The sequence below is a fragment of the Tenrec ecaudatus genome, chromosome 3 (assembly GCF_050624435.1).
Source record: "Tenrec ecaudatus isolate mTenEca1 chromosome 3, mTenEca1.hap1, whole genome shotgun sequence".
NCBI classification, from domain to species: Eukaryota; Metazoa; Chordata; class Mammalia; order Afrosoricida; family Tenrecidae; genus Tenrec; species Tenrec ecaudatus.
In genome coordinates, this window is record NC_134532.1 from 214914255 (window position 1) to 214940490 (window position 26236).

At 52.2% G+C, this 26236-nt stretch overlaps 1 pseudogene; it reads left to right on the forward strand.

Annotated features, from left to right (window-relative positions):
- Nucleotides 1–1349: 1349 nt before the first annotated feature.
- Nucleotides 1350–2028, forward strand: LOC142442519 (dnaJ homolog subfamily C member 17 pseudogene; annotated as a pseudogene).
- Nucleotides 2029–26236: the final 24208 nt, after the last annotated feature.

The following is a 26236-nucleotide window of genomic DNA, read 5'->3' on the forward strand; positions in this document are numbered from 1 at the left end:
CCAGAGAACTTACACCTTGTACCCAAGGCTTAGTGTTTCTTAGACTTTGACAAAAACTCATGCTGCTGTACAGATTGATGGGTGCTGCTCAGACCCCCTCACTGGGGAGAGCCTGGAAAGCTTTCAAAGAAGTAGAACCCAAACCAAGTGTGTGTGTGTGTGGGGGGGGGGGGGCGGGGTTGTTCCTTAACAGGAGTAACTTCTGATAGCTGAGCTTGTGTGGCACGGCAGACACAGCTCCCAGAATTGTCTGTGGTGAATGGCTGCTATGTGGAGCACTCTTGCTGGTTGTGTTAAGACTGGGTTTTCTAGAGAAATGCGGTCAATATGGGCTTCTCAGATTGGCTCTCAGGCTGCTTAGGCTGAACAGCATTGATACGAATGCTGTCTCTCTACCCCTAAAGGCATGGCCACATCTGCCGCTCTTACTAATCCAGGGTGTGAAGTAGCAGAGCGAATATCCACAGCACCACCACCAACACCTGAAGTGCTGCTGAGAGGAGAGGCCCTGGGTGACCGTGTGTTTGAGAATGTCCAGCACTTTGTCAGGATGAGAAGTTCAGGGAAGCTGGTCGGCTGGTCCTCCTTACAGTAGGAAATGTGATCAAGGAGGGAGATATTCTCAGAAGCACCCCTCCAGTGCCAAATAGCAGACCTAAAAGCTTCCGATTGTGCTACGAAGGAGAACCATCTCTCCCTAGTCATAGAGCTGACATTGCCCTAAACCAAATCCAGAGTCTCATCGTAGGAGTAGCTGACTTACAATGTCAGCTGAATTACAGGTCTAGAACAGTGTCTGAGATTAAAGTAAGGGCACTGATCATAAAGAATTAGGATCCAGAAACATGGGATTGAAACATATGGGCTGATGATCTAGAAGGATACTGAGCTCCTAGAAACAAGTGAGCCACCCCAGTCAATGAATCCACCCCTCCCAGCTCAGGTGATTAATCCACTATCAGTAAAAATTCACACCTCAATAGAACCACCAAACTGTTCAAGCTGAAATGCCAGGTGGGGCTGCATCTGTAGCATTGCCTGAGAGAGAAGCCTTACAGATCCTTCTGAGAGCACCCAAGAAACACCCTCATTTATTTCTTAAAGACCTGTAACCCAAATTAAGGGTCAGAAAGTCCCTGAAGTTGAGGTTCACATAATTACTCAGGAAGAAATGTACTACACTCAAAGATCGGCCCCAGTTTTCTAATACGTACAGTATCCCACACCCTTAGTAACCAATCCCAGGGCTACTCTCCAGTCTTCAGCTGGTACGTATCAGGTCTAGGGGGCATTGGGTAGAGTTCTACAATCACTCGTGCTATGGAGCTGACAGACTCAGGGTGGGAATCATGGCGGTGACCAAGAAGTTCTGACAGATGGACTTGTATGCGCTGCTAGGGGTCAAAGAGTAAGGCGGGAGACAAAGAGGTGAAGAAGGCACCCAGGCAGAAGGCTCCCTCATACCACCCAGACAAAATCCCAAATGGATAATCCCCGCACAGCCTAGCTTTCACAGGCCCTGGCGGTGCTGACCGATGCTGCAGTCAGGGCTGCCTATGACAAGGTCCGGAAGCCAAGAAGCAGGCAGCATTGAGGAGCCAGAAACTTGGTGAGAGGAAGGAGGTGAAGCTGGACCTGGAGGCCCGGGAACAGGAGGCCCAGGCCCAGGGCAGGGAGGAGGAGGAGGAAGGCCACACATGCATGCTGGAGCCAAAGAGAACGCCTGCGAGAAGAGGGTTCCCAGCAGCTGGAGGAGCAGCAGCTGACGCCGGAGCAGATCCGGCAGGAATGGGAGCAGAGGTGGAGAGGAAAAGCAGAGCCTCCCCAAGGCAAAGGAACCCCCAAACTCAAACTGAAGTGGAAGTGCAAGGAGGAGGACGCGTCCCCAGGCGGCTGCTCCAAAGATGTGCTCTGCAGCTCTTCCAGAAGCAGGGCCAGGTGCTCAACCCAGGACTGTCACAGGGCACGGTGCTGTCTGAGCGGGGCTACCAGAGCCTCCTCATGATGCGCTTGCGCCATTGTCTCTGAGCCGGGGGGCAAAGAGAATGGAGTAGCCTCATCTTAGAAGTTGGGATTTTCTTTTCAATGTCCCTCTCCTGGGATCTGGTTTGCTATTAAGTCTTACTGAAAACATTACCCAGAGAGAGCTTGGGTCTAACTTTCCCTTGTTCATCATGCGTGCATAGAGGACAATGATCTCACTCCGCACAAGGTGTTTTCCCCCATCCACGCAGTTAGTGTGCATTTCAAAGCTTGTACACCTATGCGTGGTCTCACCCTCCACTTCTTTTTCATGTTTTGCCATCCCAGGATTTCAACTAAGACAGACCCTGATCTACAATCACAAGACCCATTCCCCCAACCCTTAGACTCCAGCACGCAGCGTTCACAGGGTGTCTCTAATCAGGTAGTTACCAGGACAGAAGTTGTTCACAGTACACGGGGAGACCTGATGCTAAGAAAGCTTGGGGTGTGACCATCACAGTGACCTTACCTCCAGGCCCTGCACTGCTAGTGTGGAACACCTCTGGGTTCTGCTTGCTTCACACCAAGCAAAGCTGTATCTCCGATGGGGAGGTAATATATCCTGTCTTTCTGATGCAATGTCCCCATTACAAAAAATTTCTCCATAAAATCTTGCATTTGAATTTAAACCCCAACCCAGTCTGACTTCAGGTGGCACCAGTGCATTCCACACCCGTCTCTCAGAATCCTAAGTCTATTCCTCATTTCTTTACACATCCACTAATGCTTCCCCCTGCAAATGCTGCAGGACCTTGGCTCCAGAAACTTCCAGACCCAGGAGAGGTAGAAGGATCATCTATGTCTCTTGGTCAGAGGCAGGACCACCCTTGCCTGGGAGATCCTAGAAAGTTTTCCCACTGCATGGAAACTGAGGAGCTAAGTGAAGGCATGCCAAGACAGCCTTGTGCGCCAGCAAACACCTGCTCTGACGGCACCCACCATACCCTTCACCTCTTTCCCAAGAAGGGATGACTAGGCACCAGGGCCAGATTGACACAAATGCCGGAGATCCCAAAATGTTTGGAAGGGCAACACCACACTTCTCCAGCCCTCCCTCAAGTTACTAATTTTCCAAGAACACCATTTGGTCGATAGGACCAGGTCACCTTTCCCTTTCATAGAAGGTCCTTCAGGCGCCTTCCACCTCCTTGATATTTCTCGGGCTCCAGAGGCTGGGGGCACCTCACTACCCTAGCGAAAGATTACAATACCTGCACACCAGGCTGTGTGATCATAAGGTGTCGAAGGAAATAGGTGTCAGAAGTTCAAAACACGCATGCAAAGTGATTCTGCAGGGAAGTGGAACTAGTGGAGACCCAAAGTCCACTATTCAAGACCATCGGACACTCTCTTAGAAGGGTCTCATGGAAGAGAGGGAATGTCCAGGATGCAGTACGGCACTGATTAACCTTTAGTTCAGATACCCTCCCCTTATGTTATGGCCCAGGCGTGAGATACCTCACTGACCATGTTAGACTCGCCATGTCCATTTGTACATTCAGATCGCTCCGTCCCTGGTACTCGAGAGAGGAGCCCTTAGAGACACTGACGGGTGTCAGGGTGCTCTGAGGGAGGGGAGAGGAAGGAGGGGAGAGGGGAGTTGATGGTATTGAGACTTACACAGCCACACCCAATTGGACTGAGTAACTGTAAGGGAAGGGAAAGGACCTATTGGAATGAATAAGCTATTTCAATAAAATTATTCGAAGGAAAAAAGTAAACCAAAATCGCCAAAGCAACGCCAGTTGGGTGCTCAGACTTTTTCAAACGTCCCGGTGTGTACTCCTCTTGGCTTCCATGATCAAGTGACTGAAGAGCTGGCGGGCACCAGCGAGGCCCAGCGGCAGACAGTGCAGGTTAGAGTCCTTGGAGGGACACTATGAGGGGAGGAGGGACACGGCGCAGGCCCTCACGATTTGGGAACAAAGCTTTACCGTCCCCTGAAGATGACTCTCCTTTTGAAACCAAGCTTTGGGCCCATATCTGGGTCTCCGAGGAGACAGAGTGCCTCATTGGGGGCCACACATCGGGTCACTCTGCTGCCCCATCATGAACCGAGTGTTATCTGAGCAGCAGGGTCACTAGGTTGGAATGGGCACAGAAGTATTGCATCCCGTTAGGTGTACACAAGATGAGGTTAGAGCAGGACCTGAAAGCACAGGTAAGCTGTGGGAGCAAGGGCTCCACTGTCTGTGGTCTCCACTTCTGTCCAGTCCCTTCCTGCCTGCAGTCCACACAGCTATGGCCTCATGGGGGGAGTTCCGTGGACTCAGTGGTTGAAAACACACGCTTGCTTTGCTGATGCTTCTGCCTGGCAGGCAGGCAACAGTACAACAGTATAGTACAGGACAACAAGCAATAGTACAACAGGCCCATTCTGGGGTTCCCAGGGGATCAGTGGGAAAAGGCGAAGCCTTCCAAGAGGCAGCACTTTTGAGCAGTCCAACCTGGCTCTTCATTTTCTTAAAAGGGCCAGATATGCCCGACTTCCTTGTTCGTAAGGACTTCCCGCACCCACAGTACCACGTGGGTCCCACAGAAGCTTAGAGACAGACTGACTGGGCCGAGCCTACAGTCCAGGCACTTGCCTGCTCGCCTACTGGGCAGGAGGGACACTCAGGTTCTGAAATTTTGCTCTTCAGGTCACTGGTTCTGGAAAGGTGAGCCGTGTTTGCAGAGGGCCAGTCCCCGAGGGCCAACCTCCTTGAGTGGGGAGACCACATACCATTGGGCTGTCGTCCCCCAAGGGGTCCATTCTCACAGCCCAGGTGAACTGTCATTGTCAACAGACTGCAATCCCACTGGTAAGATTCCTGCCTGAGGAACAGCTCCCTTCTCCCTTCTGAATCTATTAACATCTTTTCCTTTCCATCCGGTCCCGTTCTCCTCCAGGTCTCCTCTCAGAACCAAAACCAAACTCACTGCCATCAAGGTGATGCTGCCTCCTAGCGACCCAATGAGACCAGAGAGAACAGGACCCACACCCCTGCCCCACTGTATTCTTTCAACACTTTTAAATAGAAAGAGCTTCATCTTTCTCCCACAGAGCAGCTGGTCAGTTCTAATTACCATTACCTTGTGGACGGCAGCCCCACTTGTGAGCCTTACACAACCCGGGCACCACTCGAGTTACTTTACATCAAGGTGCATCTGAGAGGCATCTCCCTTTCCTGGTCAAGGTAGTGGCGTGTAGACAACCCACACTCTTTCCGTGTGTTGACTGATCTCCAGACAGCCATTCTCTATCAGTGTCTCCCTCTCCCTGGTCCGTCCACAGCTTCCTTTTATTTTCAAAGCCAACAATCGAGAGGAAACCTTCCTGGACAAGACCGGACAGGATTGACGTCACCCATATGCCACCACACTCAAAGTGCCAAAAATATTCTGACCCTAGTAGACTTGAGGGCTGGGTAGCACTTTCCACCTAGTCAAGTCAAAGAGACCTTAAGAAACTCATCATTTTGTACTTCGGCCTACAGCTATCTCTGCAGATGATAGTTGAGAACTGGAAAAACGGAACAGGAACGGAGATAAAATTCAACCAGAAATGTGATTTTGAGGCAGGGAGGGAAGGGAGAGCAGATAAAGGGACAGGGGCACCTTGAGCCCCGGCAGGTTCCAGACCCAACCAGTTAGGTCAGGGAAACCACACCTACACCTGGCAGTGAGGCCGTTGGCTTATATAGGGTCCAAGTGAAGAAAGTACGTACTGATAAGGGAAAGGACACTTGTACTGCAGCTGCCAGGCCTTGAGGCTGGGAGAGGCACTGTGCGGACCTGCCCGGAGAGCAAAGTGCCTGGGAAGGAGGCAGATCATCCATGTTGAGAGCCTGGGGGAAGGAGCTGCATGGTGAGGCCCCGGCCTAAACAGTAGGAATCTCTCTGAAACCACCAACGACAAAGAGCTGCCAGTGTAGTGTCCTGGCACCTTTGCACCTCATCATCCAGTGTTCGGGAAAAAAGCTGCAGAAGAGATATTTGAAAGTCGCGCACTAGCGGCAGAATCACCATTAAGACGTGGACCGTACTGTTGCCTCTAGCCTTGAAGATCTGGGCCCACCCTCTGAAAGCTTGTACCTCCCTGGCGGTCTCATTATGTCAGTCATTTTGTACCCAGAGCGGGACATTGTTTTGCATAAAATTTGTTGTTTTATATTGTAAGCCTGTAATTCTTAAGAAATCACTCATTTTAATCTCTCTAGTAGACATTCCAGTTATGATAAACTTCTGAGAGTTAACGTTTACCCCAAGCCACACTTGGGATTACCACCAAGGAGGTTAAATGATCAGCTCATTGGAATTGATGTACAGACGCCCTCGGACACCTTTACAGACTCCACCCAGCGCGACTCATGCCTACCCATGACTGCCGTCAGCCCTGCACACTGCAGTGTCTGCATCTGCAGCCTGCTGGGGAAGAAAGACGGCCAACCACATTCTCCCAGCGCCTACACAAAACCCAAACCACTGGTGCCCAGAGATTGGGGCCTGTATTAAGGAATAAGCTTTTTGAAAAACCTCAAACCCAGGTGGACAGCCCCCCTGTTCAAGTCATGCTGTCCGTGCCCATGGCAGAAAAAGACCATCACGGTTGCATTTGGCCTCCTTCTGCTGTCCTGATGCCCCGGCCATATCCCACTTCAGTTGTAGCCAAGACCCCACAAAACCCCGTCTTCAGTGAAAAGTATCCCCCAACTGACTGGTTTTCTAGAAAACCGCCATGAGGAGGACGGTTAAAGCTTCCTGGGTTCCCCTGTGTGGTCACTTTGTTTGTGTGGATCTCCGTGCTTAGCCTCACATCTGTGTCTCCCCCACTGGCAGCAATACTTGCTGTATCATCACAGCATTCACAGATCACAACTGGGAGTGCTCCAGACGGAGCCTCCACACCGGGCAGCTCAGGTTTCCAGGGGCGTCCAACAATGACAGAGAGGCGACCAGTCCACCTCCCTAGGACGAACCACAGCTAACCCAACGGTGGCCTAAAGGGGCTCTGACTATGCTGTCAAGAACCCTCCCAATTCAGCAAGGAACCAATTCTGATGTGGCACAGCAGACCCACTGGGTGACCTATCCCAACTTTGCCGAGTTTGGTTCCTATTTCCCCCTGAGTGTTGAAAAAGGGAGACACAGAAAGGAGAGAGGGCTCGGGCAGGAATGGAATGGAAAGCTTTCCTACGGCAGGGAAGAACTCCCAGGCAGATTCCACAACCTGAAGAGTTAGGTTAAGGAAGTCGCGCTTGGTAATGAGGCAGTGGGCTATATATTTATATAGGGTTTGAGCCAACATCGTACGGGCTAGTAAGAGGGAGGTTTTTTTTTTTTGTGTTTCAGCAGCAAGATCTGAGTCAGAATATAGCCTGTCAGTAATACATCTTGCTTTTCGCAAACTTGCTTCCCGGAACGCTGGGGGAAGGGGCTGTGTGGACCCTGCCCTGAGATAAGCTCCTTGGAATGCTGGAAGCAGGAGCTACAATGTCCAGCAGGACATCCTTCTCAGAGGCTGGGGGAAGGGGCCTGCCTGGACCGGACCCAAACACAAAGGAGCCCCAATTTCTTTGGAGCCACCATGCCTGCACCCAGTGCCACTCCTTTGAAACACAGAAGACATTCTTGGCTGAAACTGTCCCCAATATCCAAGCCACTCCAGCCTACAGGCCACTTGTGCCAACAGCCCCACCGGAGCTCAGGGCATCTCTGCAAGGAGCGTTGCCCCCGCAACAGTCTCAGGCCACCTGCCTACCACATCACAACCAAAGAAAAAGGAAACCCTGTCCTCCATCCCTGGAAGATTCGGCACTGGGGCAGGAGCCTTGTAGAAACTGCTACAACACTGCGATAGATTGCCCTGGCCAAGGTTCTCCCCACTAATCGCCCCTATTTTTCAATACAAAGTGGGGTTTTGCAAAGGTTGACTTCAACATCTATCTCCCCCTCCCCCTCCCGGCCGTGTAATTCCCGGCACGGTCCATAGAAAGAGGCAGCGGGCGTCTCAGGTGCACACACTCCTGTTTCCTAGAAGCAAATCCTCACTTTCTCCGGAACGGCAGAGACTTGGTAGAGGGGCTAGGGTCCGGATGTTGACAGGATTCACAGCTTCATGCCAATTTGCTCCCAGCAGAACCAGGGTCTCTCCTTCCTCGGTGGCTTCTACACCTTTGTAACATGTAAAGCCCCAGGCCCACTATCTGGCAAGGACTCAGGTGCCGTCCCATTTTACTGATTCTGAGCCCAAGTCAGAGACCCAAGTGTAAACAGATTGCCTGCTCACCCCCGTTTGTCCCAGAAGTTGTGAATCAGAGTGGGGTTCCCATCAGGCTTAGGTTTCTGTACCTACTCCTCGATTGCTGTGTCTCTGGAGTAAAAGGGGGGGGGTGTCTACCGATTCCCAGGGCTGTTCAGACAATCTTGAGAACGAGTGAGGCAGCGAACATGTATCATTATAAAATAGAACCAAGGAAAGGGATCATCCCAGAAGCACTTCAAGTGCCAAGTGACAGAGCTCCAAGCTTCTGCATGTGCCACAAGCAGAGCCTTCTCAGTCAGAGCCGACATTTATTGCTCACAAGCGAATCCTGAGTGTGTCCTCACACGAGTAGCTGAAGCATAACGTCAGCTGAACTGCAGGTCTAGATCAAGCGTCTGAGATTAGTGAGGGCATTAATAGGAAAGTGAGACCCGGAAACACGAGATGCTAACAGTTGAAAATGGCAGATACTAGTGGGGGAGAGGGAAGTTTTGGAAAGCGGGTAAGTGCAGAGCCTTCTGACCAACCAGAGGAATGACCAAGCCCGCATGCTGGAAGAACTTAGAAAAACTACAATTGAACTGGGAGAGGGGTGGCATTTGCCATAAACTGCCTATGATGCAGCGAGATGACATCACCATTTCTTTTCCAGTCCTGTGACCGACCGGTCCACTGTTTTCATCTGATCTGGCTGGGGGGCCGCTCCCCAACCTATAATGTCCAACACTGGACAAGGAATGGTCCTGAACAGAGGGTTGGGGGAGGGTGTCTGAGCTGGGACCCAAGAGGGTTGGGCATGTCCATTGAACATTAAGGCTGAGGAGCTGAGATGGAGGAAGAAGCCTCCCCTAGATGGCGTTGTGCAGAGCTGCCTGAGGGTGCAGAGCTGGATGGACCTGGCTGCCCAGGGAGGGAGGTTCAGTATCTGAAGCCACAGCAGGCCTACCTGCCAGCACCGGGAGGAATGATTGTCCCCAGGCTGTCCTGACCTGGCCCAGGTATTTTCAGAAGACTAAGTGTGCGGGGCAAGGGTCTTGGAGACCCATCCCCCCACACCTCCATCTCATCATCATGCCATTTGCATTTCAGTTCTTTCCTGGTCTGTCGATATGAAAGCGTTGGGGGTTCTCATTGCAGGCGTGGTACTTCCCGACAGCTGGTATGGCCATAGCAAGGAACCCTTCAGCCCAACAGAGCAAAGGACCCTGTGCAAGAGCGGCCAGCATCAGAAGTGGAGCCAGCTCGGGTATAGTTTGACCTCTGCCCTCACAGGAGGCAGCTTTGTGGTGACGTATCGTTTGGGGCCGGGGGGCAGAGGGGCACTTCAGAGGACATCAAGCTGCATGGTGGCCAAACTATTTGAATTAAAAAGCCTCTGGGGATCTAGAGCCATAGGGAAGATCTGACCCCAGAGAGAAAGCCACTGCCAAGGTGCAGGTAACCAGATGGCATGTTGCCCATGAGAAATCCGGCCTCGGCTTCTCGGTCTCCTGTTATTGTGAACTTTGACGACCACTCCAGACCCTCCACCCCACCCCCACAGGCTTCCATGCCTTCATCCAGCTTGCAGTGTCCCCCGCCATCCTCCATTCATGCACAGCCTGCACCTCTCCATGCACAGGCCCCTGAGCAATGATGCCCAACCCAAGGTAGCCCTCTGGCGAGGACTGTGCAGCACATGCATTGGCACACGACCAAGGCTTGTGTGCAACGCTTGACACATTATCAAAACCCCAGCCAATAAAAATTCACTGTAAAGAAACAACAGGCTGTCTCCGCCAGCCTACGGGGCCACCGCAAAACTTTTGAATAGCCCTCAGCTCACTGTCAGACCCTGCAAACCTAGTGACGACGACGATGTTGTCAGACCAGCCCCTCAGATCAGAAGGATATCGGACTATGAGCGAGTCAGTACCAATTCATAGCCACTCTGCAGGGCAGAGCCTAAGTGTCCTGTGTATTTCCGAAGAGCTCCTCTTTGTAGGAATAAAGAGCCCACCTTCGTCCGGAGGCAGAGCAGCTGGTCTTGAACTGCCCGCCTTGGGCTGCTCTCAGGGAGGCAGGCGCTCCATGACCTGCCTGCAAAGGTCTTTTCATTTGCTGAGGGGGTTCAACTGCAATGAACGTCCACAACTGAACATGCTATCATGAACATGTATGAAGAATGTGTTCTCAGGGGGTGGGGACCAGTCATTTGAAGGGGATGTCAGGCTATGGAGAGGGCAGCTAAGAGCGAACCCTGAGAAGATGGAACCACCACTCAGTCCTGCATCATCCTCACTACCATTATGCCCATTGTTGGGGCCGCACTGTCAACCCTACTGTCTCTAGGGCCGCTATGAGCCCGTAATGACTTCACGCCCCCTAAAGGGGACCTCACCCTGACGAACAGTGGGGGTTAAGGGGGGGTGTTGTGCAGGGGGAGCAGCCATTATTTCTGCCTGGCTCTGCCCGCCCTGGCGTGGCCAGCCCCCACTTGACCTGCATTCCTGACAAAACTTAGTGTGGTCTCTGCCCAGGGGTGCTTTCTGCTTCAGCCTGTCACAGCAGCCCCACCTCTGCCTTCTGCCCAGGAAGCATGCCTTTAGTCCCTGAAAGGACACGAGCCAGGGCTCTCAAGCCGCAGCCATGCGCCTAGCTTCTCCAGAGGCCGGACCCACCAGGAACTGCAGCCAAGCTCCCAAAACATTCCCCCCCCCCCCCAAGAGCAGCTTCCACTCAGGCACTTTGATTTTCCCACAACTCCCCAAACTCCCACCACTTCAAAGGTCCCAGTTGAAGCCTCTGTACAGCACCAAGAACCCACAAAGAACCACATGTCCTCCTCCCTAACTGAAAACATCTGACCAAAATACGCAGATTTTTTTCCCCAGAAAGGGGGCAAAGCAACGGCTTGTCACATCCTCCCCATGCAATTCTGACTGATGTCGACATTGAGGTTGACAGCAATCTCCCAAATCTTCAAGATACTTAAACAGCAGGATAAAAATATTCATTACAACCAGTGGCAGCTTCCATTAATTAGTAAGGGCTAACATAAGCAATGTGTGCTCCTGAGCAGAAACTTGAAAGATGGAAGGCAGGAGAAATTCAGGAGGCAATGAGCTTCACTTACTGGGGTGGTCAAGTAGGTTGTTAAAAGCAGGATGGGGACCTTTCTCACAAACTACCCTCCAAGTCAGAAATAGATGCAGTTACATGGACAACAGCAATACCATGGTGTGAGACTGGGCTCTGGGCCCTACCCAGCCCGTATCACAGGCACTCAGACCTCGAGGGGCAGCTTACAGAGCCTGGCACAGGCACAGAGCCACCGGAATCTCACCCTTGCTTCATCACAGTGCCCCGTTTACTAGAGCATCATGATAGGAGCATGCACAAAGGAAATGTCCGCTGAGCACGCTTCTGTCCTGGCATCACAGCCAAATCCCTGACCCTCTGAAGGGAGGACAGGGTGCACAGACCGATGGGGCAGTTTGCCAACAACCAGCTCCCTCCCTCCATGGGGAGGAGGGGGTGTGCCTTCTCTGAGGGGCTTGTTTCAGGTGTTAGTGCTGTTGTGGATTCTCACTTTGCTCTGCAACGATTCTAGTCCAGTGTGACATCGCTCCCTCTCCTCTGCTAGCTATGAGCAAGGGCTGTGAGACCAGGTAGTGGGAGGCAGAGTCAGCCCAGGCACAGGGAGGGGGGAAATTCTTAAATGATGTCACTGGATCAGAGATCATGGGCTTGGTGCTCTGCTCACGCCATTTCTAGAACGTCTCACTAATGCATGCACGTTCGCATCAGACACTGAAGGTGACAGGTGGACTTTGTCTCCATCTCTGGGGACCCTGACAACTCAGGACCACGTTGTCACCAGAAAAGCAATTGATGTTGGGGGGGTGTGGGCGGGAAGAAGAGGCCATTGAACTCTTCCCAACAGAAGTGACACCTGCTGTGTGCAGTGCTGGGACCCCAAGAGCACAGAGCTTCATGGTCTTAGCCAGAGCTTTCTTTCTATTCTGTCCTATGCTCTTCCTCTTCCCAGCAGAATCAGCAGGACAAGGGCTTCAATGAGGATCATCCGGGCTGAGCTTCAGGAAACAAGGCCACACCTGAGCCTCAGGAAGGCCACTGGCATCATGGTGCCTGAGAACAGGTCTGTGTCTGAGCATCTCTAGAGCTTCTTTTTAAGCTTGGGGACGTTAGTAATCACCAACGACGGAGAGACCACCACTCCTGGGAGTGAGTCCCGTGGTACACCCCCTTGGAATGCAGGCCCGCTAGACCACCTCTCCACATCCAATACTCTCCACTTCTTACCCAGCTAAGTGAACTGGGCAATAGGAAAGACTGTAAACTGGGTCTCTCCCTTTCCTCCAGTTGATCCCTTACTGATCAGCTTCAGCACTGGGACAGAGACGAGCGCCCCTTCCGGAGCCCCTTGCCCAGTCATCCCTGATAAAGACCAAGCAAGCACACCAAGGTGGCTAGAGACCACAGAAGCGTGAAAACTCACATCCTGAGACAAGGCCAAGTTGAGTTCTCAGACTGTCAAGCTCATTTAAGACCCACCTAGTTTTCCTGGCCTAAGAGATGGACAAAGCTCATGTCTACCATGAGCAACAGAAGGCTGGCAGTCAGTTGTGAACCCAGGAGCGTGTCACATGTTGTGCCTCATCTCAACCCGGTCAGGCCCACAGTGCGCTTACACAGGTGTGTAAACACATTTTGGGGTCAAACAAGTATGTTGCTGAAGAGCTGGGGGGTCCTATTACATCTCTCAGGGAAGAGATACACCTCGGTCATTGGCTTTGCTCGAGAAAGAATTCACGCTGAAGCCTGGATTGTGAGCCAAGTGAGTGTTGAGAGTTAGGACCAGTGTCAGCTTCTATAGTAAGTGGGACACAAGCCAGACCGTCCTTGGCACAGTTGCAGGACGGCAGCCCGGCTGCAGCAGCCGCTGGGAAAGAGTGCTCGAGCAAAAACCCGTGGCTTTTCAGGGATCCCGTTGGGAGGCCTGGTCAGACCCATTGGCAGAATCGGATTCACCTGGCTTAGACAGGCCAATCCAGGTGTAACGCCCACCTAGGTGTACCGCCCCTTCCTGAGCATGTGTAATGGACATCCTGGTCCCTAGGCTAAGAGTTCCATTCCACTCTGGGCATTGCTCGTGTTTCACACTTAGTGTTAGCACAGGTCTCTGCCGCCCAGGAGAGATCTGGCTACAAACAAGTTCAAGGTCTCTCGGTAATACACTGACTGACTCACTAGGGTGCACTTAAAAACTGCCATGGAAAAATCATCCAAGATTGGGCTCATCTCCCATGTTTAAAGTAAGCTCAAAATGGTTATCTTCCAAACTTTGCAACACGTTTATTGTGGGATGGTTGCCCCATGGACAAGTGTTTGAGACATGAGGCTAAGACTAGGACTGCCTGCTGATGCCACAGCTCCTCACAGTGCAACCCCCGTGGGCTGGCATTTTCACTGCACACCAACAGCTGCAGCTCAGTCTTGGCAAGGCTTCAGGGTTCAATGGGGGTGAACCAGACGTACAGCAAGGACATCAGCAAGCTAAAAGCGCTCATCTTTCCCGGAGCCTTTTTTCTTTTTAAAATCATTTCATTGGAGGCTCATATACCTCTTAGCACATCCCATCACTCAGCCTTTAAAAGCAAGATGCAAGGCAATGAAGGCAGTTTTGGTATGAGCGAAAGAGGCAAGGCCTTGTTTACCAATATAATCCAGAGAGAACAGACCTCTCATCAGAGCATTGACTTCCAAGGGGACCCCCACCCCCTGGCCAGTTCAATTTAAATCAGAGCAGCAGCTCATAAGATAGGGGGAGTTAGTTCCCCAACAAATGAGTTAAATTGTTTCCCGTGAAGGACACAAGATCACAAGAGGCACATTCTGAAGCAGCTTATCACCCACAGAACTGCCTCTGGGGAGAGGAAAGGCCAAGAACTGGCCCCTAGGAATTTCGACTCCATCCTCATGCACCTGGCTCTTGAGTAAGCAAGGACTGTCCTAGGAGAGTCACTGGGAAGCCTGACCCCACCCCCCCCCAGCCTGCACTGCAGCCCTCATCCTTCCTTTAGTTTGTTCCCAAGCCCCAGTCAACACCGGAAGGGACGGATCTCAATATGGTGGGATCACCCAGGCGAGAGTTTCCTTCAGGAAAGCAAGGAGACAGCACCCTCAGACCTGTCTAGAGGCAGCGAGGGCATGGGAGAACCAGCTGCTCATCTTCAGTGTTATAAGCAGACACTGGTTTGCATCACCCATCAGCATGGCTCCTTGCTGTGGGCACCAGCAGTGTCCTTCTGTCTTGGGATGAAGGGGTCCTGAGCCAGTGCACGCAAACACCCTGGAAGGCTGCTGACAGACAGGCCAACCTGCCACTGCCTCTCGTACCAGGAAGGACAAGAATCCAGCCAGGGTAGAAATCTGTGCGGCAGAAAAGCGCGTGGTTTGCTTGACAGCAAGCAGCAGGCCCTTAAACGTTCACCAGCATTTGAAAACCAGTTCCATTGCTGGCCGTAGCCATTTCCACCAGCTCCCCTTGTAGGATGGCTCACTGGGGTCCTACCCCGAATTGCACCCCCTCCCCCATGTCCTACCATCCAAGCTTGAGCCCTGGTGTGCTGCTCTTTACACACTGGACTTCCATGCTAGTGCCAAGACTTGTCCGTTCAAACTAGCCGTGCCAGCTTGCTCCCTGGGCCAGAGGCAGCTTTCAGGCCCTAGTCAAGACCTGTACTGTGAATACTACAAAGATGAGTTGGAATCAACTGGAAGACAGGATTGGTTTCGGTGGCAGCATGGGTCAGGCACTGAACCACGGGGAGAATGGGTAACTGCTGGTGTTAGGGTCAGATTTAATGTGTGACCCCCTCCTACCCGATCCTTCTTCAGCATGATGTCCTGCCCACTGGGCTACCCTATCTCCGGCTGCCTCCAGTGATCAGGAGTCCAGGGAACAAACCAAAGGGTCCAAACTCAACAGTGGACCAGTCAACAAGAGGTCTCACGGACCAATGGGAACACAACCATTAGTACCCCCAATGAGAGGCCTCCAAACTTTGGGATTGAACCAGCCAATGGAACGCTGCCCCCATTCCCTATAAAACCGGGTGCTTTTCCCTTAAATTGGCTCTTCAACTCCAGGACACCACCCTCACCCCCCTTTGTTTTCTACATCTATGGAATCTTTGTTCTTTGCTTGATGTCCTAGGGTCATTCTGTCATATATTTCCTCTAGAGCCAGTTTCTCAGAGGAAAGAAAGCTGAGCAACATCCAGGGTGGCAGTAAGGATTTCCAGTCTGGGAAACCTGCGTGTGTACGCAGGGGCCACGGAAATAGTCTAAGTAGGAGCCGCCTGCTGCCTTACAGGAAGTCCGAGCACAGGCCCACCCCCCTCCCTGATCTGCCTTACAGGCAATCTTTTTCCTGGGAATCGTGGAGAAAAGCTTAGTGTTTGGGAACTAGCATCAGCTGCAGGGGGAAGCATCTACATTTTGAAAGCCCATGAAGTCCAGACCAGAACATGGCAGGTTGCCGCGGCACATGCTGTGCTGTCTCCAAGTGGCCCGTAACCAAAGACCAGATGCGAGAGAAGAACTTGAGATGACCGGCACACAGCCACGTTTGACAGGTCACTTGCCTAATACCCGGACCACACAGCCCTCCCTTATCCCCAGCAGCTGGCTGCCAAAGTGCTCCAGAGGGGACACCCTGTGGGCCATGTCTCTACATGCCCCAGCAGAGCCACAGAAATCCCTTCGGATCTTTTTCAGTTGCGCCCTCGAAATCCTGCAAGGTCTGCATCTTTGTGTTCCAGAGCATGGCCACAAGACTTCGCAGGAGGCTGGTGAAGACACCTGAAGGGCTTGTGTCTCTGGGGCCCCCAATGGCAGCAAGCTGAGACAACCAGGCATAAGAGGCCCACCGCCCCCCTTCCTCAGCCTGGTGGTTCTCAAATGGGTGGGTATCCGATGAGGAAACAGAAAACTTCCAAAGCTCATGAACCAGGAACCCTGCCCCCTCACTTTAACCATTCAAGTTACCGTGGATTATACCAGAATATAGCCAACTGTGCATGGCCCACTGTTTATGGGGTGGCAGGGCAATGCCCTTCAAGTCTCAGAACTGAAAACCAGGGCCTGGTTTCCAAGATTCCCCTGACAACCACATCTCACTCACGTAGCACACAACGCTGCTCTGGCTTTGTGCCATCCTCCCTGGGCCCCTCGATAACCCCCCTCACCAGCACACCACCCCTTCCAGTGGCACCTTTCATCAGTGCGAGGCTGAGAACTTCAGTTTAGGCACTTCCAGTTCCAAAGTATGTGTGCCCTTGGTGGGGCTGGAAGTGGGGTTCTATCCCGACAAGGACTGGGCATTGGCTCCGACGGCGAGAGATGGCAGTCTCCCATTGTGGGCTCCAGTCCAGTGTCAACAATGACATATCTCAGACTCTGGGTGGTGCCAAGAGGCATGGGAATAAGGATCCCCTTCCAACATGACATAGCAGGTACCCTGTCCCTATGTCCACCTTGCGGGAAATGACCAGCCTCCCAGGATGGGATACTGTTGAGCAACCTGTCCTCCCGCTTCCTGTCCCACCAACCTCTGGGCTATGGCACCCTTGGCCTGAGCACAGGTAGGGACACTGGGCATTGGTGTCCTCTTGGACTCACATCAAGGTACCTGGGGAAGTTTTTTCAGGGGGGGGGGAGCGGGAAAGCTCTTCTACAAACTGGTCTGTCAGACTCCAAAAGTAGGTCTTCCTGCCTTCTTTGTAATGGAATGCTCGTTTATATCAACTTAGCCGACAGTTACAGGAACACCTGACCCTGATCCACCAGGAGCGTGTGCACCCTTCTGTGGTCCCATGAGCACTATGTATCAGGATGACCAGAGGTTGTTGAAGTTCATGTTCTGCTTACTTCCACCCATTAGTGTGTGGCTCACACATGGTGCCCAACACACACACACATACACACGTGTTCCAAAGCACACCTGCAGTTTCATAGGTTGGGGCATCACTCACTTGGACGAGGCCACTGACCAGCAAAGCCTCAAATGCAGTGGCAAGTGTGCCCAGCGTTGTGCCCCTCCCTCCTCCCAGGACACCTGGTGTAGCTCCATCGCCCCACAGCCCTAACCAGAAGCAGTCCGAAGGTGGACAGGTGCACCAGCCCAAGTTTCCAGGTAGTTGCCATGCTCAATGCACCGGGTGCCCACGGGCAGTCCAAGCGAAGTGGACGTGCAGCCTTTTCTACCCTGGAGTTTCTCTCCATTGGTCACTGCAGACAACAGGGGCAAGCCAAGGCCGCCCCCCACATGGTCACAGCTTTTGAAATTTCTCCCCACGGAGTCCCACACACACATTTCCCTTCACCCTTACGGTCTTCCCCATTGAAGCTCACAGGCCTCCCTGAGGGTGAGCACGTTACAGGCAAGCCCTGTAACAGGGAGCTTGGGTTTCGGCCATAGCCAGCCAACCCCCCTCTCCAAGTGCCGACCCACCTTCCCACCCAGCCCCGGCCCGAGGATGAAGAAACCCCTGGGATCATCATGACCAGATTCATAGGGTGCTTCCTGCTTCAACACAAGCCCAGGCTTGGCTTCTGTCCAACTGATGCCCTGCTGAGATAGGACAGTGTCCCCAAAGCACTTGGGATTTACCTCGTTCACAGCGAGGAACACCCACCCAGTCCCCAGAGTTTTAACTGCCTGTCGGCTCCCAGAGTCTGCTGGGTTTGTTACCTGGAGCCTCTGTGTGGTGCTGCCTGGGGTGGGGCAGCTGTCAAGGGCTAGAGAAGCCCAGTGGACAGACCCCCACTACATCCACTGTGCTGAGGACAGCAAGGGTCCCAGCAATCCTGACAACTGGCTGTTAGGCTACGCCGGACAGAACATGGGAAAGCCCATGGGGCAGTGAAACCAGGGGGACATCTTCCATCCTTCCCATTGAAATGAGCCCCACAGGCCCTGCAGCTCAGCCCATCTCACCAAGATGCTCCTCTCAGAAACTCTGCCCACATCATTAAAGCACGGTTTGTCCCTCCCTGACCACCTGATCGGAGAGCCCACCAAGAATGACCCCAGCAAGAACAGCCTCTTGAAAGACATGGCCAACATGCTTGTGGTTTAACAGCGGGCTAGGGCTGGGGGGCTTCAGGGTCCATTCAAGCTGTGCCTCGCCTGCCCCTCCCCTGGAAAGCTTTCTTTGCTCAGACAGAGGGTGCGGGTCAAGTCCGCCTTGATGGCCCAGATGAACTCTCCATCCCAGCTCAAAGCAGCAGAGGCTTTTCAAAGCCTTTTCAACAACAGGTCAAAGTGTCCCAGATGAACTTTCCATCCCATGGCAGAGCCCTGTAAGGACAAATTGATCTGGTTGGGATTTACACAGCTCCATCTGCGAGCTCTCCCATCACCTAGCCACAGGGCCTTGAAGGCCATGCCGCATGTATCAACAAGTACAAAGGGGGGCGGGGTAGAACTTCCAAGTCCAGGACAAACTAGAGATCAAGGATAAGTGCCTAGAGCTCAGCTGTGGCAGATTTTAAAAAGCGGCCTTCTCACAGACAACCCCCCACCACCCCAATGGTGTTCTCCTGACATGCCCAACCAATGCCATGGGCAATGGGCCAAGCCACAGGCCCAGGTAAACCCCACCAGTTCAGCAGGAGCGAAAGTCTAATGGGTTCGGTTGGACTCCATCCCTACTCCATGAACAGATTCACACCGAACATTAAACCAACCCAATCAAGCAGCTTGCATGAAGGAGGACATGCACAGCTTAGCATGGCCACAGGGACCCAACACAGCTTCAGCCAGGAGCTTCCGGGCCATGCAAGGACACTTGATTTCATTACCTGGACAAGCCATTAGCTGTTCCTGGGTGGCAAGCACCAAGAGGCTGTCTAGACCATTAGAACACCACAGCTCTCGCCCCAGGCTGGAGGATGTAGACATTCTACTGTCAAGATGAAATGCTCAACACTTTCATGCAGCCGATGCAAACTCAGTGAGCCTGTGAGGAGAGGCTAGAGCACCCTGCCCACCCATGGCTTTCTCAGATGGTGGAGGGGACAGGAGTTAAGTCACGTCTTGCTCCCTCCTGCAGGAGCCAGTGGGTCCTGACCTTGCTTCTAGCAGTCAAAAGCAGGACACCATTGTGTGCCTTCTTACCACCATGCAAATGAGATGCGGCAATTCTTATTAATCATTCTGTTGGGAGCTCTTACAGATATTAGCAACCCGTCGTTTAATTATATCTAGCAGAATTGTGTAACTGCTGCCTCCAGCTTCAAGACTTTTTCTTCTTACACTCAGCTAACAGTTCCCTTTATACCTCCCTCCCCGGAACCCCTATGGGTATGTGTTTTTTTCTGGGATGCAAGATGAGGTACACCACCCACCTCACACCAATGTAGATCTCGAATTTCAAATACACAGCTGGAGAGTGCCAAGAAATTGCATTCTGACATTGGTGGGACCATCCAACTACATACAACCCGAGGTAAATGGTATAGCACACCTGCCTCAGTCGGGGGAATAAATAGTCGTGAGATCCCCCTATTGACCACACAGGAGCATGGACAGGTGTGTACACACCCATGATTATTGAAGCACCATTCAGATACCAAGTAGAGGGGAAGAACTCGAATGAGTGCACATTGGTTTTAGAACGGGAATCCAGTCACCACTGTGGTACACACACACACACACACACACACACACACACACACACACACACACATTGAAGAATGAAGCCACGAACCGCCACATGGCATGGGTGACTTTGGAAGACATTCTGCCAAGTGAAAAAGCAGCGAAAGGAGAAACACTGTTAGAAATCAAGAAACGGCCACTGAGGATTCGCGGGCACAAGAAAGTAGAGGCACAGGATTAGAGGGTAGGCAGTCAAGAACTTGGAAAATGAGAACTACGTGTGCCAAGGAAGGTTAAGAGGATGGGGCGGTGGGAGCTATTGAGAGGTCTCAGTCTAAATTGAATATAAATTCACTGATATGTAAACCACCTCTAATTCACAAGTTAGATACTAGCACATTTTTATAAGGACTTATCCTATCAGATTTTTCTTCAAAGTCAAGGCACTAAATTATCTCAAAAAAAAAACAACCCAATGTTGCTGACCATGCGGTCAGCGCTCAGGCTCCCTCTATCTAAAAGTGGACATAGTGACGCACCAACTTGGGATGAACATTGAACTGAGCAAAACTGAAAAACACCCTCTAGTTTAATTATGTGAAGCCTCTTGGGGGGTTTGCACTGGGCTGCGACCTCAAGGTTCAAACCCAACAGCCACGCCAAAGGAGGAAGACAATGCAGGCAGTGTCTGTCCAGAGTAGCAGCTACAGGTCAAACGCAAGGCCAGTCCTGAAAGACAGGCAGCATCTGGCTCCTTAGGAGGCACGAACGGCAAGACTTCATCTGACGCACTTAGAGGCCTCTTCAGAAAGACCAGTCACAGAAGTACATCATGCTCGCCGCCTTTAAGGTGAGAAGAGGCAGACCTGCAGCCAGATGGATTGACACAGGGGCTGCCGTAATGGGCTCAATCACAGACGGGCACAGAGCCAGCAGAGTGTGTGTTACACGCTTGCACTCCAGGGTAAGTCTTCAAAAAAGGGGGAGGGAGAGGCTCAATGTCCCACTCCCTCTCATCAGAGGGCAAAGCACCACTCTCCCTCCCTCTCTTAGCACATTCCTGTATGCCCCAGGAACGCACCGTGTAAGGAACACGGCTCATATTGCTGTGTGCGTGCCAAGTTCCACATCCACAGCCAGAAGGCACCATTCTGGAGGATCTGCCTCAATATACAGGTTCCCCAGAATGTGATGCTCCCCGCCCCACCACCATCACACTCCCTTGCTGGTAGTGAACAGAGACCAGCATCTGCACGCCTGACATGGCGAACCTTAGACCACAGCACGTGATCACTCACAGCTGACGTTAACCTATCACTAGCTTCCCTCACATCTTTCCCAGATGCAAGTGACGTTCTATCTGGGACCACATACTAAATATGGGCCATGAGCCAGCCTCTGCAACTGCAGAACTGCCATACAGGGGGGTGGGGGGGTGCAATAAGGTAGCATCCAAAGGGCAGTGTATATATTTTTTAATTTGCCAAGATTTAAAAAATCAGCAGCAAAAATTTGCCAAAAATAATGGCCCTGGCATTTGGAATTTCAAAACCATTTGTGGTTTCTGGAAGTCAATTGTACCGGTCAAGCGTACCGGGCAAGGTCACGTTCCCTGCAGGGGGCAAAGAGCAGCAGCAGGCAATCTCCTTAGGCAAGCGTGGCTTTGTGTGTAGAGGCACAAACCGATTCCGTGGCTTTACTTTTTCTGCCCCTTACAATTGCACTTTCCAACACGGCTGGTCAAAAACCACTGCCATTCTGAAGACAAGCATATGCCCACACGGGTTTCCCAGGGAATCTGTCAGAGATACTCTAGCAGTTGACCTACTTAAAGAATGCTGATCAATCCACTTCTGTGCTTTAGGCACTAGAGACGGTCAGCCAGTGTGCACTTCAAGCTTTATAGGGAGACCTCACCCAGGAAGGAAAACCACTCAGCTGCTGAGTCCATGGGAGTACTGTGCATCTCCCACAACCTTGTTGATTTTAAAACCTACTGTTATCTGCCAACTCAGCAGCAGATAGGCGAGGCATGCACAACCATCAGTGTCTTTTCTGCCCTGAGCTTGGCCGTTGGTTCGGTCCATCCAGGGAGTTTCAGATGGTCACCTAAGCACACATCAGCATACACGCTGAGTCTCAGCTACAGGATGGAGGGCTCCTGACAGGCGGGACACACCATGGATGGCCCTGTGCACAGAACCACGCAAGCCTCGCTGCCAGCCGTATGTTCTGTGATGTTACGGAGTAGACTAGTCTTCGGGGCAGAGTCCCCATGCAGTCCTCAACCAAGACACCTCAGAAGACTTCCTACACCCCCAGCACCATCCTTGGGCAGAGAGCAAAGCTGTCCTTCGCTGGTTCAACCCTGCAGGTTCCACCACAGCCCAGGGCAGCCTATTCCCTGCCCTTCGATGTGTAAGCAACGGCTCCAAGATGGACCACATTTGTCTCTTGCATAGTTCTCCAACCAAGAGTGCGCCCCCCCTTCTTAATTTCTTTGATCTACCCTCCTGCCCTCCCCCTCAGGTCCTGGAAACCCTTGTTATTGGTGAGTTCTGCCTCCACTATGTGGAGATGTGCAGAGCCTAGCTTAGTTAGGAGGAGTTGGGACAAAGGACGTCGAAGGATTCTGAAGTCCACCTGGCTGGCACCCTGTGGGCACTCAGCACCTCTCACCGCCTGGTCAAGGGGATGTTGGTCATGTTGCAGACCAAAGGGTATAGTGTCCCTTAACAATCAAGACCGCCACATTGAATCCAAAGTGGGTTTAGCAACATACAGCTCCCTCTGCACAGGGCGCTTTTAACTTGGGTTCATTAGTAGCAACAAAAACAAGGTAACGACCAGGAGACAGACCACATTCATTTGCTACCTCCGATAGAAATCTTCCCTGAAGACCTGTGGGCTTCTGCAAAGCGCCCCCTACACCCCCTCCCTTTGGTGATAAAGGTTGTCAAGATTCTTGCGCATTCCAAACCAAACGCCCCTGCACTACAGCCCTACCCCTTTCCCACACGCAGGCATAGTGCACACCCCAGAGCAGACTGCCCAGGACCCCTCTCCACAACCCCCTCCCCATCCACGAGGGCCAACAGCATCGTGGGCTTGGAAAGGTATAGTGCAGGCCTTGGGGCAGTCCCCAGCCTCAGCCTCGCCTGGATGCTGAGGTTCCTCTGGGCATAACACAGCGGGGTGATGGTCCAGGCAGGGCATCTTGGGAGGTACGTAGGCTTCAGGGAGACAAAGAGGGTGGGATAAGGCCCAAGAAACAAGACTTCAAATCCCAGAACACACTCTCGCTGTCGAGATAAAAACAGCTGGCTACTGGCTATGCTATGCCCTAAGGGTGGGGGGCACCCCCAGTAACTTCAGACCTGTAGCTAGCTTGGGGTTTCTCTCCACCATTCAAGAGGTAGTCTCCAGGCATGCCTTGTTTACCTCAAAGTAGTATTTTACCTTTTCCATTGTGTTTGAAATGAACTTGCAGGTTCCCCAGGCACACTCCCAAATCTCTTCAGCTACTCAGACCAGTATCAAGTCTAATAAGGAATCAGGGGGTGGGGTGGGAAGGGGGGGGTGGGATTTCTAAGGCCCAGCTTTTCTTTAAAGCTTGGTTTCTCCAGCACAGTAATTGTTGCTATAGTTACAGCCTTTCAACCCCACCGTTAGACCCTCCCCCCCAACCTACCCCTCTGCCCCTGGTTTTTACCTTTTTATTTTACATTTGTTGTATAAAAGCTTGTTTTATTCAATGCGGATTCAGGGACGGGCCATGTTTTGTATGTCCCCTGTTCCCTAGAAGGATCTGGCAACACCATTGGCAGCTGTGGGCCCAGTGGGGGTGAGTTGAGAAATAGCGGCAGGCATGCTACGCTGAAACCAGGAAAACCTGTGTGGTGGGTGACCCACCCACTCTTCCTTCATAGCCCAGCCCAGGGGGAGCAATTCCTTTCAATGCATCAGTCAGTTACCAGGGGCCAGCTCCAGACTGGGACTGGGAGATGAAAGGGCCTACATGGAGAACTGAGACCTACTCTGAGCAGGACCAACTCAGACTGCATTTACATTCCATCTCCCTGAGGGGAAGCAGGGAACCAAGTTAGGAAGCAATCGGGGTTGTCCAGGTGAAGGGACTGCTCAGGGAAGCAGGCAGGAGTAGGATTCAGGAAGAAAGTGCTGACCGGGGCACCGAGAGGTAGCAGTCACTGGAGAACCAGAAGCAATCTGCACGGAGGGCATGGAAGTGTCCAACCAGGCGTGGGCCTGGGGAGAGGAAAACCTTCTAGAGGTTAAGGGGCTCAGCTAGCTGGGGACGAGCTGCACGGCTGCTTGTCACTCGGGACATGAAGGCAGAGGGCACACCACCCTCTAGGGCTGGGAAGGAAGTTGGGGTGCAACGAACACCCTCCCCCCACCAACAAAGGCAGGACAAGGGCACAGGTGATGTCTAGAGGGAGACACTTCTCCCAGTGCTCCAACACCCAGCCCAGCTGACCAAATTGGAGGCTCACCCTGAACCACCCCCATGTCTGCTTCCCAGACATATTGCCAAAGAGCATTAGACCGTTTTCAAGCCACCAAATTCAAAAGGTTGTGCAAGGAAGCCCGTCCCTACGTTGCTTGTGAAATGGACAATAACCTTCAGTCACCCATCTAAACATTCTTTCAGGGTCCTGCTAAGGCTCAGGGTCAGCCAGGGGAAGGCTGCCAGCTGCCGGGAAGAGGGGATTCTGCTCCCACCTAGAGCTTTCTACATTCAAGGAGCAACTTAGTGCTGCCTGGAGGAGCGAAGGATGTCCAGACATACTTTTGGGACATGTGATGAAGAGAGCGGTCCCTAGAGGAGGGCATCATGCTTGGCAGAGGCAGCAGAGGAAGGCCCTCAAACTAGTTGGAGCAGACACTACAGCTGCCACAATGAGCTCGAGCACAGGAACAATTCTGAGCATGGCACAGGATGCCAGTGCCTGTCTTGTTGGACCCATAGACCAGGACTGACTCAGTGGCACCTGTATCTCAGTGTTCCCTCCTCTCCTCCCGATTTGTACTTCCCAGTCCTTGGATCAGTCTGGTGTACTTCCCTGGGGATGTGGCCGACAGATGGCTGCTTACTGACAAGCCCCTCAGACGGCAGCCACACGCTGCGTGACCATTATCAACAACCTTTTAGTGATGTTTTATGACAGCAAGTACCCAGCAGTACGGCTATGTCACGACAGGGACAGAACACTGGCTTCTGCCCTGGCCAAGGAAGACAAAAGGACTCAGCACTAGCCTGGTGAACACTTGCACCTTGAGCAGGCTGGCCCTCAGTGGAAATTCCAAGGCAAGACAGGACAGAGAACCCTGAAGCATTGTAGACATGCTGACTCAGAGCAAACCACAGCCAGACAAATTTGAAAACGGATGTAGGAGGATTCAAGGACAAGGACAAACAGAACTGACCAGTTGACCATCTACAACCTCTCCTCCTCCAGAGAAAGCCCCTCCTTTTTTAGCAACCATGGAGGGGACAGCAGGACACCCGCTTCCCTGGAACAGAAGTGCATCGTATCTAAGCTGCAAAAGTCCTTTTCAAATCCAGACACCTGGGCTGCATTTGAATTTACTGCTTTAATAAAACGGGCAAATCCCATCCTGTCCTATAGTCTTGCTGTGAGTTGGCATCTACTCTGATCTTTCCTCATTGTCTCTGGTTCACTTTAGAGGAAGCTATCACAATGGAGACGCATTTAGGCCTGCCCACTTGTTGTAACTGCACTATTTGCCCTTGTGGAGTTGAAGTTTCCTGTAGATTACAGGAACAAGTTTCCTCTCTGGTAGCTCATTGGCAAACTTTTCCCGCTGGTCTGTGAACTCCCAATTTGACCAAGTATATTGCCCCATCCAGGAGTCTTCATGCTACACCACTCAGAGGGGTTTCAATAATGATCCATGTAAGCAAAATCCAACAGGTAACTAACTGGAGCCACCAAGTGGCTACACCCCCAGAACTACACTGGAAGGCTGATTTTGAAGCTCAGCAGCAAGCCAGACCTATAGCAGCGTTTAAGGTAATTTCAAAATGACCAAGCCCCTCCTCAGATAACAAAGATGAGGCATTCTACGGTGAAAGATTCGTGGTTTCAGAAGTCCACAGGGGCAGATCTCTCTGTCCTGTAAGATTGCTGGGAGTCAGAATCCACTAAATGGCATCTGCCCCAGGTTTGCCTTCTTGCTTGTGACCCATGTGGAGAGTTGGTTTAGCTTGTGCTAAACTGGATTACTGATGACACCATCAAGTGCAGGGT